The sequence below is a fragment of the Protopterus annectens genome, chromosome 4.part1 (genome assembly GCF_019279795.1).
Source record: "Protopterus annectens isolate FY-2018-M chromosome 4.part1, PAN1.0, whole genome shotgun sequence".
NCBI lineage: Eukaryota > Metazoa > Chordata > Ceratodontiformes > Protopteridae > Protopterus > Protopterus annectens.
In genome coordinates, this window is record NC_056734.1 from 476,528,632 (window position 1) to 476,542,049 (window position 13,418).

General features: G+C 42.5%; 1 protein-coding gene across 2 annotated transcripts in view; it reads right to left on the reverse strand.

Moving 5' to 3' along the window:
• ACSL3 (acyl-CoA synthetase long chain family member 3) overlaps positions 1–13,418 on the reverse strand; it is a 943,201-nt gene that overhangs the window by 659,999 nt on the left and 269,784 nt on the right. For both annotated transcript variants that reach the window (XM_044070290.1, XM_044070288.1), the window contains exon 2: positions 11,997–12,082. The gene's annotated coding sequence lies outside the window, so the exon portion shown is untranslated. The remainder of the gene's footprint in view (positions 1–11,996; positions 12,083–13,418) is intronic.

Here is a 13,418-nt window from a genome sequence, read left to right on the forward strand (position 1 = left end):
AGGACATGTATCTTGAAGAAATGCAACTATAGGGTATCAGCTGTATCACAGCTAGATTTGATGGAATGCCTAACAACTTGCGTAGTGGAACTGATGGAAAATAATAAAGTTTTATCATCAGACTCAGGCAGGTTAATAAGGAGTTTATTCACTTCTTCCATAAGTGTTCAAAGGTACCTAATCATATGGGCTTGATAGTTAACAAGCCCAGAAAGAAAGAATATCAGAAATGTATACCACTTTCCTTACCTGTACATAGCCCTGCTACCTTTATCATTAGGTAGGACACTGCAGATGGAAGTAACTTGGTGGGTCTGCCCAAATCCACAGAAATCACTACATGTTCTGAGGAAAGGTTGTTAAAATCCAACAGCATGGGTTTCTTAGGTGCTGGGAATTGTGCTTCACTGTTTAAGGAAGCAGCGTCAAAAAGTATCCTGCAAGGCAAAGCACTGGAGATTCCCATAATTAACAAATCACAGTACCCTTTTGGTATATCAAACACCAGCTACCTTCAACTACAAGCTATGCCTAACCTTTAATACAAGGTCTTCAACGGAAAGTTCTTCTAAAGGGGGATCTGGGGCAGTATGATCAATTTCTGATTCAAAACCAACAGTAGAATGAATTGGACAGGAATAAGCTAAAGGAATCTACCTAAAAATGTGAATCTTCCTCTTCAGAGGATGAATCCTCTCAGTCAGTCAGTCAGTCACTCACTCACTCTGAAGAGAAAGTGTTAGAAGATAAAGAGAAAAAATGATGACGCTTTAAGCACATAGTACACTTTAAAAGCCTGTAGGAGAAAAATCAAACAATTTGCTCTGTGGGTTCCTAGTAATAGGAGTGCTTCTTTCTTAAGAGTATCAACATAAACATAATAAGGATCTGACCCCTGACATACCGCAATCTGGGTACTGGGTATTTCGCGGACTAAAATTTGAGCAGTGCCTTCAGTTCCCTTAGATATAACAAGCAGAAGTTCCCACTTTTTTGCAGTCAAAACCAGCCATCTGCTCAGTCAAGCAAGACATGCCAAGATGCTGCATGTCATCAGCCTTTAACTGGGTTGAATCAGAAGAAGCAGACAATATTGGGTGGTCTGAGGGCTCACCAACTAACACAGCAGGGGCATCACCAGACAACAGAAGCTGCAGACTTCAATGTTTTGAGCTTCTTTGGCCACTGAGGAATGCCACTGTGGGAAGACTTAAGAGGCCATCCTACCTCATGCAACTTCTGTTTCTCAAGAAATATTTTGAGAGAAAATAAGGGACTCTAATGTTTTGCGTGCAAAAGACTAATCAACGGGACACTCTTGTACAGTTCTGATTAGATTCTAAGCAGAATAAAACACTTAGTATGACTATCTCTATACAGAATCTGCCTCCCACACTCATATTTACCCCACCCAGTTGACATGAAAATTATTACATTTTAGTCAAAAATTGAAGGAGAGAGGAAGATTACTCAATAGGAATACCTATCTGCCCAACACAAAGCACAGGCCGCATGGCTTACAATCCAAACTGAAAGCAAAGTCGCAATGTTCCAGCTGACAACGAAAAAATTAAAGGAGTTTTATGTCTGTACATCTCTTAAGTACCTTCACAATCTTGTACTCAAGACATATGTCAGACATAGTCTGCAAGAGGAAAACACCTAAGCTTTGATATGATGGCCAGATATATGGTATCCTTAGCAGGATACTTCCCATATGTAGTAAATACTACAACAGTTATCAATGAAGAACATCTAATTTTACTCTCTTTCTCTCTCTCTGTCTCTGAAAACTTAATTATACTTCATAAACTCTGATCTGGTGGCACAGAGAGACAAATCCTTGATCAGAGCTCAGATAACCTGTGCACGATTAGTGACTCAGGTGACTGACAGCAACAGGGAGAGATGGGCGTTACCACCCCTGGTGGGAAGATGGTTCTGTTGGCATCTTCTAAGATGATATCTGGTAGAGGCTGGGGACATCACAACTGGGAAGTGTAATCCAAGAGGGAAAAATAGGGTGTGGGACATGGCTGAGCTGCTCCAGAGGTGGGGCAATACATCATACAGCCCCACTGTGTACCCACCCCTCAAACTCTACCACAGAGTCCAGAAGAGAGAGTGGTGACATGAGGTTGGCAGTATAAAGTTAAAAAAAAAAGTTTGATTGTGACATGTAGGGTCTATATTAGATCAGCGAATGCTTAAAAAAGCGAACGCTGATTGATCGACCTTATGTAAGCGAAAGCTTACAGTCTCGAACTGTCAGATCAGCGATTTTCTTCCTAGGGAAAAAAAATCGCTGATCCAAAACACATACACACAACACAAGCACACCAAACAAACATAAATCCACACACATACACCTAAAATCTGACACCTAACCCTACACTAAACTATGCACACACCACTAACTATCCACTTACCTTAACCCAAACCCTAACCCTAAGGTCCGTCACTATCGCACACTCAACTCACCCGCTCCCTAACCCTAACTCACCTAAATCCGCCCTAACCCTCATGTCCACACAATCGCACACATACCTAACCCGAGCCCTAACCCTAACTCACCTAACCCACCCTAACACTCACATCCACACAATCGCACACTTACCTGAATCCGACCAGTAACTTTCCACCACAGCACTGAAAATACTGAAACAACAGAAACAGACAACCAAATTCTTTCCCTAGGAAAAAATGTGAGTTTCTGTTGCTTCGGTATTTTTAACTTTTGCTAAAATAAGGTCGATCAATTAGCGTTCGCTGATCTAATAATGACCCGACATGTAGACCCCCCCCCCTTCAAATACTGTAAAGCTCTGCAACTGGTCCCAGCTGGTAGATATGACAATGGACAGAGCACAGGGGGTAGAAAGTCCATTGGATGAAGCAAAGGGAGTCAAGAGAGAGCTGAAAAAATGGTTACCCTACTTGATGCACTTTTTTCATTTAATTTAATCAGAAACAACCATCACACTTATAGATCTTGCAGAAAATTCAAGTACAGCTCCCTCAATTTTTTGGAAAGTTCCTGAACTTCTTTCTCATAACTCTTAAATTTAAATACAAAAATGGCTTTACTGGTAAGTTCCATTCTGACAGTCATTTTGAAAAGTTTTGCTTGAGGAGGGCAGATCAATGGCAGCTCTCCCTGTCTGCAGCCTTGGCGTTTTCTGGCTGTTTACTCATTTTTCCTAAAGTTGACCAATCTCTATGAAAGTCTTACCTTCATTAAAGCAAAATATCTTACACTCTGACTGATATATCCAGCTGTGTTTAAGTCTCCAAGTTTTCTGCATCTCCTAATCACTGGTGCAAATTTTATTCCTTCTTTGTCTCTTCATACCAGAGAACTCACTCTCAAAGATTCTGGTTTCCCAGACATTTAGTACTTTATCCCTCTGCCACATTTTAGTCAACATTTCCTTCTGCTGGAGAGTTTAAAATGTTACTAATACAAGTCTTGGTAACTTTTCTGCAGAGAGATTTTCTGCATAAACTCAAATAGGTCATTTTCCTGCTGAGAACAGTTCACTTGATTTGCTCTTTCATAGAAATGTGAACAGTTTATCATGCCCTCCATTTTTTCTGGCACAGCTGTGAATTATTGATTAGTGATCCATCTTCCAGTTTAACCAGTTTCTGTTTAAATTTCTTTTTATTCCGCTTCAGACATCTTTTTTCTTTTACTTCGAGCTCAGATTTCTGCAGTGTCTTTAGTCCACCTTAATAGCTGCTTAAGGCTTCCTCAGACTTATCATTTCTCATGTTATTAGTCTTTATGTACTTTTCCTCTGTTTTACTTAACCACTTCAGAGTACATTTATTAAAATGTACTGTTTTCAATACTGCATATTACTAGTCTTTTCTGATGTACACTTGAAAAACTGTTTTTGCTGTTATGGCCTTTTGGGTGCAACACAACACTACTTGTTTATTACACTAGCATGGTTAAAACTGTGGGCACTCTAGAGACATGCAAAGGAATGCAAACAAGGGTAAAGCATTCCTCAGAGTTCAATGTTTAAATAATAATGGTGACCTGGTGGGCCGGGTAGTTCTACAGGAGTGATCCCAGTCTTGTGCTTTACTATAGATTTAAGGGCTTTAATTGGTGATGCTGCACCACCTGCTTCCACTGGCATAATCGTCTTGACTTCTGACCACTCCACCTCAAAAATTAATGCAAAATTTTACATGCAATTTGACACGGCTATGCAGCAGCAGCAATGCTGTTTGGTACTCAAAAAAATGCTTGGGTATGAGAAAAATAATAAGAGCACCCAAGTAACACAGCGAATATACAATCTTACAGAATTTACAGACGTCCAGCTAGTTACGGCATTTACCTTTTTAGTTAATATCCACAGGACAGTATGCAATATGTGTATGTGGAACTACTTGTTAACTGTAACATGGTAGTAAATCTTTTAAGTACATAGGCTCTGGGTGAAGAGCAAACTGGAAATGACATTACAATTGCGTCTGCAACCTCTGTAAATAATTTACAAAGAATATACTCAGCTCAAAAACAAGATCTTCAGATTCATTAAAGGATCACAGCAAAGTGAGCATCACTGCCCAACTCCTCTCAAAGCAGTGCAGCTTCCAATAAATCACAAGCTAAGGTTCTGCTTTGTCACTTGGTTTATACGTGTTAACCTTAACGTCTGACCACTTTGCAGAACTTGACATTTAGACTAATTAAAAAAAAATGAAGTCTAGTATCTCGATTTAAAAATCGGTTCACAATCCTCATCATGTATTAACACTTACTCCCAAAGCTTTCTCCAACTTCTCTTATCACAAACACACAACTGCTGACTTTAGGTTCCTTCACTCAAGTTACTGCTTCAAAGTAAAGCGCAGAGCTGTTACATAATGCATCTTTTTCTTACGATACATCTGCTTTAATAAAGGTCTAAGGTACAGAAGGTCTCTACAAGGATTTTAACAATTATTTGTTAACCTAAACATCTGAGTGCAGACCGGATGCATAGCAGTTAGAGTTACAGTGCTTCACCATTTAGTCTGGTTCTTGGCTGGGTTGCCCTCTCTACAGATTCTGTACCTCCACTCTGTCCCTGCACATGTTAATGCCAGGTGCTACTGCTTTCTCCCACATCTCAAACGCATGCTGTGGTTAAATTTGCGAACGTTCAACTTGGTCAAATGTATAAGTATGAGCGAGTATGCCTACTTAGCAAAGGGCAGGTGCCCCTTCCAGGATTACTTTCTCTGCTTTGCTTGCACTATGCGCCATGATAGGCTCTACTCCCCCAGGACTAAAACCCGGATTAAGTTGGTAGTTTCAGAATGATATAAATATATATTTTTCTTCTTTTGCTACAAACAGTTGTGACTGAAAAGGGGCCCTAGTAGTCTATTGCATCTACTAGTTCCTTTCCTGTAACAAAACAAAAATAAAACTAGAAGTAAGGACTACTTTGTGAAACAGAAGAAAATACAAAATAAAAAATACACTGTCAAACAACACAGATGAGGAATTCACACATGAAACTACATGCTTTTGCTAGTTGCATCAACTGAAAACAAATTAAAACATACATCATGTAAAACAAAACAATTTTCTACAATAGTTTGTGCATGTTCCATAGCAATTATCCTCAGAATCAGGTGAAAAAATTGCTGCCGTTTTGGCTGTATAAGGTCATTCATACAGCACAAACAGAAACAGAATGCGACACCTGTAAATTTAGTACATTTTCCAACAAACCTTTTCAAACACAAAAGAACCATGGCTGTACTCTATGTTATGCTTCAATATATCACCTCTGTCTATTATCAAAATGTATTTACATGTCAGTCATTCATTCTCTGATCACTCACTTTATCCATTTCAAGGTTGCCGGGGAGCTAGACCCCAGCCCAACACTCATGGGGAATAATACAGAGAAATTAATTCAGGAGAGGACACCAAACTGCGCACACACACACACACACACACACACACACACACACACACACACACACACACTCAACTCTTGCATGCTCACATGCATACACACGCATACAATCCTCCCTATCTCCATATTACTTTTAGGTGTGTGTGTGTGTGTGTGTGTGTGTGTGTGTGTGTGTGTGCACGCGTGTGCATGTGCTCACATACACGGATATCTACAACAATACAGAGGACTGCAAACTCACCTACAATATGTCTTTGGGATGCAGGGAGGATACATAGACACTGCACTGAATGCATTCCAACAAAGAATGGAGTCTGAAAAAAGTACAATTTTGTACCTACCATAAATGTAGATGTTCGAGTGCTCATACAGCTGCAGTCATAACAGATGGGGTTATCCTGCCGTCAGGCAGGTCCTCGGTCGGACGAATTCCAAAGTCTAGGTCCGGCGTCGGTTGTTGTCGCTTCTTCCCTGACGTCAGTGTGGCAGGGGTATAAAAGAGGCAGCCGATGCCATTTTCTTCAGTTTTTCTTGCCCCAGATGTCAGGTGCCCCCAGAAGGAAGGCAAACATAATGTTATGCAAAGATGCAATGTTGATAAATCAAAAACAGTAGCTGCAAGCAAATACACCATAAAAAGAATACCCCAAAAAGGTTATATGAAAAGTGTTTGTCATAAGGCCTGTCCTAAGAGGGGATGGAGGAAGGGAAACCTGGACTGCAGCTGTATGAGCACTCGAACATCTACATTTATGGTAGGTACAAAACTGTACTATGTTCATCGTGCATACAGCTGCAGTCATAACAGATGGGTAGAATCCCAAAGCTAAGTAAGGGTGGTAGGCACTAAGTGGAACTAGGAGGGGCTAGGATGCCCTGCAGGACTGCTGTGGCAAAGCCCGCTCTAGATATTGAGTATAGTGGGAGGTGATAGTGCTTGGAGAAAGTGTGCACTGAACTCCAGGTGGCTGCTTCCAAAATGTCCTTGGTAGGGACCCCCCTGAGGAAGGCTGCAGAGGTAGCTGTGGCTCTGGTGGAGTGGGATCTGATGCATGCAGGCACAGTTTTTCCATGAAATGAGTAACAAAAGCATATGCAGTGGGCTATCCATTTTGAAATTGTCTGTTTGGAAATAGCCTTTCCCTGAGCACCTGCAGCATAGGACACAAAGAGTTGCTCAGATTTCCTGAATGGCTTTGTTCTGTCCAAATAGTAACAAAGTTGTCTGTGAATGTCCAAGGAATGTAGTAGTCTTTCCCCTTTGTTTTGTGGATTAGGATAAAAGGTAGGTAAGTGGATAGTCTGATTCAAAGCTACACTGGATACTACCTTTGGCATAAAGGTAGGGTTGGTTCATAAGGAAACTCTGTCCTGATGGAAAATGATGAATGGTTGCACAGCCATGAGGGCCTGTAGCTCTGAAACCCTGCGTGCTGAGGTGATAGCCAGAAGAAAGGCTGTTTTCCATGACAAGTACTGTAACTCTGATGAAGAAGCTGGCTCGAAGGGAGGAAGGGTCAGCTTTTCCAATACGAAGTTGAGGTCCCAAGCAGGGACTGGTGGTTTCCTTGGGGGTTTTATATTCTTTGCCCCTCTGAGGAACTGCCTTAAGACAGGGTGAGAGAATAAAGGAGGATCTGTGTTGTAATGTGCAGAAATGGCTGAAGCGTGGATCTTGATGAAGGAGAAGGAAAGTCCATTGTTTAACATCTCAGCTAGGTACTGTAAAATTTGAGGTATATTTATTACCCAAGGATTCTGTCCCTTTTCTTGATTCCAGGCACAAAATCGTTTCCATTTGGCGGAGTAGGCCTTTCTAGTAGAAGGTCTTCTGGCCTCCAAGATGACATCCTGCACCTCCTTGGAGAGGAGAAACTGTTGAGAAATCAAGGAATTCTCCATGCGGCTAGATTTAGAGTTATGAGATTGCTGTGAAAGGTTTTGTAGTTGTGCTGGGACAACAGAAGAGGGACTAGAGGTAGGATCCATGGTGGGGAATGTGTCAGGCTCTTCAGGAGCGGATACCAGTGTTGTCTTGGCCAGTCTGGAGCAAAGAGAATCATTTTCGGCCTCTCTGCTCTGGCTTTTAATAGAACTTTGGGCAGCAGAGGAAGAGGTGGGAAGGCATAGACTGTCAATGTTGCCCAATTGAAGGAAAGTGCGTCCACTTTCCAGGCCTGTGGATGGTAGGTCCTTGAACAAAATTTTTTCAACTGGCAATTTCTGTGGGTAGCAAAGAGATCTATGTCTGGCTGTCCCCATGCCCGAGTTATCTTTGTGAAAACTTGAGGATGCAACTTCCATTCGTGTGGATCTGTCATATTTCTGCTTAGGTTGTCTGCCAGTGTGTTTTCCTTCCCTGGCAGGAATTGTGCCTGTAGTTGAATTTGCAGTTCCAGTGCTGTGTTCCATAGGGTCATGGCTTGCCTGCACAGGGGGTATGAATGCGTTCCCCCCTGTTTGTTTATGTACCACATCACTTTGGTGTTGTCTGTCCTTATCAATAGCTGGCCTGCATGTAGTAGGTCTTTGAAGGTCAAAATAGCCTTTTGTACGGCTAGCATTTCCTTTTGGTTGATGTGAAGGTGCTTCTCTTTTCGGGTCCATTTTTCCTGAATGCACTGATCTGTCATGTGTGCTCCCCAGGCGTAGTCTGAGGCGTCTGTAGTGATGATTTGAGTTGCTTGAGGTACACAGAATGGAAGACCTGTGTTTCTTTGGCAAGCTTGAGTCCACTACAAAAATTCCTTTTAAAGGCATGGAATGAGTGGTATAATTGCTTCCAAGCTGTGGCTGTGTTGAGACCATAAGTTTTTCAGGTACCATTGAAGTTTCCTCATATGCAGCTTTGCACATGGGATTAGTAGGATGCAAGATGCCATGAATCCCAGAGCCTGCAGGATTTTCCTTGCAGTTAGCCTGGTGTAAGTTGCCATTTTTTTGAAGTATTGAGACAGTTGCCCTTGCTTTTCTGGCGTGAGGTAGGCCATCTGGGTGGTTGTATCCAAGCTGGCACCCAGGAAAATTACTTGTTGAGAGGGTATTAGTTTTGACTTCTTTTTGTTGACTGTGTATCCTAGGAAGTTCAACAGTTTTATTACAAACGCCAGGTGCTGCAGTAGTATGTCCTTGCTGTCCGCTTGGATCAGGCAGTCATCCAGATATGGGTAGATTTGTATCCCTTGTAGTCTGCAGAAGGCGATTACTGATGCCAGGCATTTCGTAAACCTCTGGGCGTAGTAGATAAGCCAAAGGGCAATGCAGAGAATTGGTAATGGGTTGAACCTGCAAGAAATCTGAGGTATCTTCTGCAATCTTGTCTGATAGGGACATGCAGGTATGCCTCCTTGAGGTCCAATGTTACCAGCCAGGACTCCTTGCCCAGCATGGGAAGAAGCTGCTGTAATGTGAGCATCTTGAATTTTGGCACCTGTAGATATGTGTTTAGGATGGATAGGTCTAAGATAGGTCTCCAATCTTTGTCTTTCCTTGGTACCAGGAATAGTCTGGAATAAAACCCTTGATCTTGTTCTTTTGCAGGTACCTCTTGAATTGCTTTCATGTCCATGAGAGCTGAAACTTGTTTTTGTGCCTCTGCCCTTTGATGTTGTGGCAGGTTTGGCATGCCTCTCATTTTTGGAAGGGTATGAAAGTGGAACCTGTAGCCTCTGTCTATAATGTCCAGAATCCATTTGTCTTTTGTAACAATATGCCAATTTTTTGAGAATAATGCCAGTTTTCCGCCCAAAGGTGCTGCCATTAAAGCTTTGCTTGGCAGGTGTAGGGGGAAGTCATTGTGTCTGTTTTCTAAAAGACTGTGATCTATCTTCTCCACCTCTTGGAGTAGGTGCTTGCCACTGTCTGGCTCTGAAAGATCCTTGAGGTTGCCCTCTACCCCTTGGGCGCCTGTATCTGCACCTTTGAGGTCTGTCCGTGGCTGGAAAGGACCAATTTTTTGAAGGCCAATTTCTGCTGAAACGTGGAGGCTGTACCTGCAGGAAATCTTTCACTGTTTGCATTGATTTTGCTTTTTCCTCCATTTTCTTTAGCACCTCCTCAGCTTTAACACCAAACAATACATCTTTTTGAAGTGGTGCATCTAATAATTTAGCTTTGACATGATCTGGTAAGGTTTGCTCTTTGAGCCAAGCATGCCTACGTATAACAGAACCCGTAACTGCAGCTCTACATGAGGCCTCTAAAGCATCAAAACCACACTGCAAGGTATGTTTACCCACTTGCTCTGCACCATGTAACAAATCCTGCAACTCTTTTAAATCTGGTTGGTCTGGTTGTGTCATCTTGCTTTTCAGCTGAGATATCAAAAACTGTTGATACTTTAACATATGGAACTGACAGTTTAATGCCCTCATGGTTAAAGTGGTCGAGGTGTACACCTTTTTCCCCCACCTTTCTAAAGCTCTGGAATCTCTCTCTGAAGGTAATGGGTTTTTAGCAGTAGAGGTCTTAATTCCCTTGGGACCCTGTGAAATAGTTTCTGGGTCAGCAGTATGGCTTTTATATAGGAACTGGTGAGAATCAGGAACCCGGTAATACCTGTCTGGTTTAACAGGAGCTGGAGGCAAAGAATCTGTATTAAGGCTGGCTTCTGTGTACACATCATCCAATATATCTAAAACAGGAGGGATAGCCAGAGGCCTATGCTGAGGGAGCAGAAGAAATTCCCTGAGCCTTTTGTTGGAATCTGAGTAATCTTGGCCTTCCCAGTGAAAGTGTTCCCTCAGTGTATGCAGGGTTTCCCCAAAAGGGAAGTCCTCAGGAGGGGAGACCGAGGGAATAGACTCCTCTGTATCAGAGTCTTCGAATGGAGAATAGGCATAATCCTGGTCCTCAGATAGTTCTGAGGTAATAGAAGCTTGATCTGAGGAAGGGTAGTCTTCCTCTAGTCTGGGTCTTTTGTCAGAGGGGGGTTGAGAACCCCTGATAAGAGTAATCAAATCCTCAGCCATTTTAAGCATCTGTTTTTTAGGCATGGTGCCTTGAGAGGGGGTCTGAGGAACCTGTTTTTTGGTTTTCATGGCTGCATTAGATTTAGTGAAGGCTTTAATAGAGAAGGAGGAAGGCCTGAAGACCCCTTGAGAAATGGCAGGCCTGTCTAAATTCTGAGTTTCCCCGCCAGGAGTGGCGTCGGAGTCTGTAGTAGGAATGGGAGCCGAGGAGCCTGCGACCTCTGGTACTGAAGACACCGGTAATGCATTGTCATCGGTACTCAGGGGCTGCGTAGGCGCCTCGCTGAGTACCGGAGAACCGGTAGTCGGCCTTAGCGTGGTTTCAGTAGGTGGCGCGGACCTCGTATGTCGGTCCTTATCTTTGCGTTTTTTGCTCAAAACTGGAGTCGGAGTATCCGACGACATAATATAATTAAATTTTTTGCCAAAAAAGTGAAGGGCGAACTCCGCCCGATGCTTAATAGTGCGCTTATTGAATCTAGCACAAAAACGGCAGGCCGAGACGTCGTGGTCTGGGACTAAGCAAGGTATACAGAAAGAGTGGAAATCCTTATGCGGTATTTGCTTCCCACATGAAATGCAATTATTAACTTTGTCTGACATCGGTCTGAGGCAAGAAAAGTTTCCCCAACGGGGTACTTAGCTTTCAAGAAGACTTTGGCTGAAATACTTTCTTAATCTCAGGAGCTGGCCGACCTGCACTTGGGAACTGCTTCTGCTTCAGGCACCGCGCGGCAAGAAAGACTGGATAAAATGGCGTCGGCTGCCTCTTTTATACCCCTGCCGCACTGACGTCAGGGAAGAAGCGACGACAACCGACGCCGGACCTAGACTTTGGAATTCGGCCGACCGAGGACCCGCCTGACGGCAGGATAACCCCATCTGTTATGACTGCAGCTGTATGCACGATGAACATCAAGTGCTTAAAAGCAGCAATACTAACCATTGCACTTCAAAAGAATTCCCTTCATTGTGTAGCAAAGTAAGGGACTATAAATTTATACAAAATTATTAAGAACTTCAAAAGTAACTGCCAAATAAAAATTCTGCAGCATACAGCTAAAATAACAAATCATGACTACATGTAACTTGCCTTTTATGTTGAGAAGCTGTTCCTGTAAAATGCCAGCAGAGTAGCCAGAAGAAGCCTGTAAACCGTTTGCCTCCTCAGTAGTTGGGCTGTAAATAAACAATTTCTAAATGAGATTCTGCTATTAGCAAGCAATAAACATACAAGGAATAATCTACAAGTCGTTTTAATAAAAAAATACAGTTGTGCAAGAATGTAACCAGAGCAGCAGATTACCCACTTATCAGTGCTCGGCATGTACCTGACCAGATGTGCTCAACAGCTTGAACACCCACAAAGGTTCCATATCAGGAGAATCCAGATTATAAACACATTGTCCTATATGGATTTCCTTTAAGCCCCATCTCTGTACTCGTCTCTTTCAGGTTACTGAGAGGCAAACTATGCCTGGCAGACAAGGTATCCTTCAGCACAGCTATAACAGACATTTTGCACATCTGCAAAATGAACAGCATCAGAAACACTAAATCCAAGGTTTTAAATTTTGCTTGTGACAAACAGGACATGTTGGTGATACAGATATGTGTCTCAGAGGATCCCCATGCTCTGGAATAGGCTCCCAATACATGTGAAGCAGAGTCCATCCCTAAACCCATTTACATTTATCTTGGCCAATGGATGGTAAATCGGAATTTCACGCCTGGTCTGGCCCCCATGTCTCTAATAGACAGCAACCATACCCAAACTAATAAACTCTGCACATAACCTTTAGAAACTTCCTAGCTAACATACCCCCTCCTAATAACCACCCATGAAAGGACAGGGACACAAATGGGTTGGATTGTGTGGCTAGGTTTATAAAGAGCCTGGTGGTCATTAGTCTTGTGTATACCTATGAACCTATTCCTTACTATAGCGATATCCTGCAGAGGGTAGCCATATGTTTGGCCAGCATACCAAAGGCCAGGCCCTTCCATGCACTGTACATCAGATGTATAGCTTACATCTGAAGAGTAAAGTACATAAGTGATGTTTGAGCACAAAGCCTTCAGAACTGAACTGCCCCAAAAGAGGAGGAGCAGCAAAATGAGGGGGGAAAAGGAACATGGTATATGTACGAACAGATAAAGTCTTACCCTCATCCAGAAGAAAAAGAGAAAACTCAACAGGGGGGAAGGAAGGAGGGGGAGACAAAATGATGCAACAGTGATAAGTAGAACATCTACTGTTACGGCAAGTTCTTACACAACTATAACCATGTCGTCCTTCCTTTAACCACTGTTGCAGTATTCCTTACTACAGAAAGTACTAAAGCTACTATAAAGAATGTCAGGAGAAAGAAGGAACAGAGGAAATGTTTAAAAAAAAAAGAGGATTTTCCTAGCAGAACCTGCTCTGGCCCTTGAAAACACATCCAGCTTGCAGTGCTTAGTAAAAGTATGTACAGAAGACCAAGTAGCACTTTCTGCAATGAATCTAGCATCG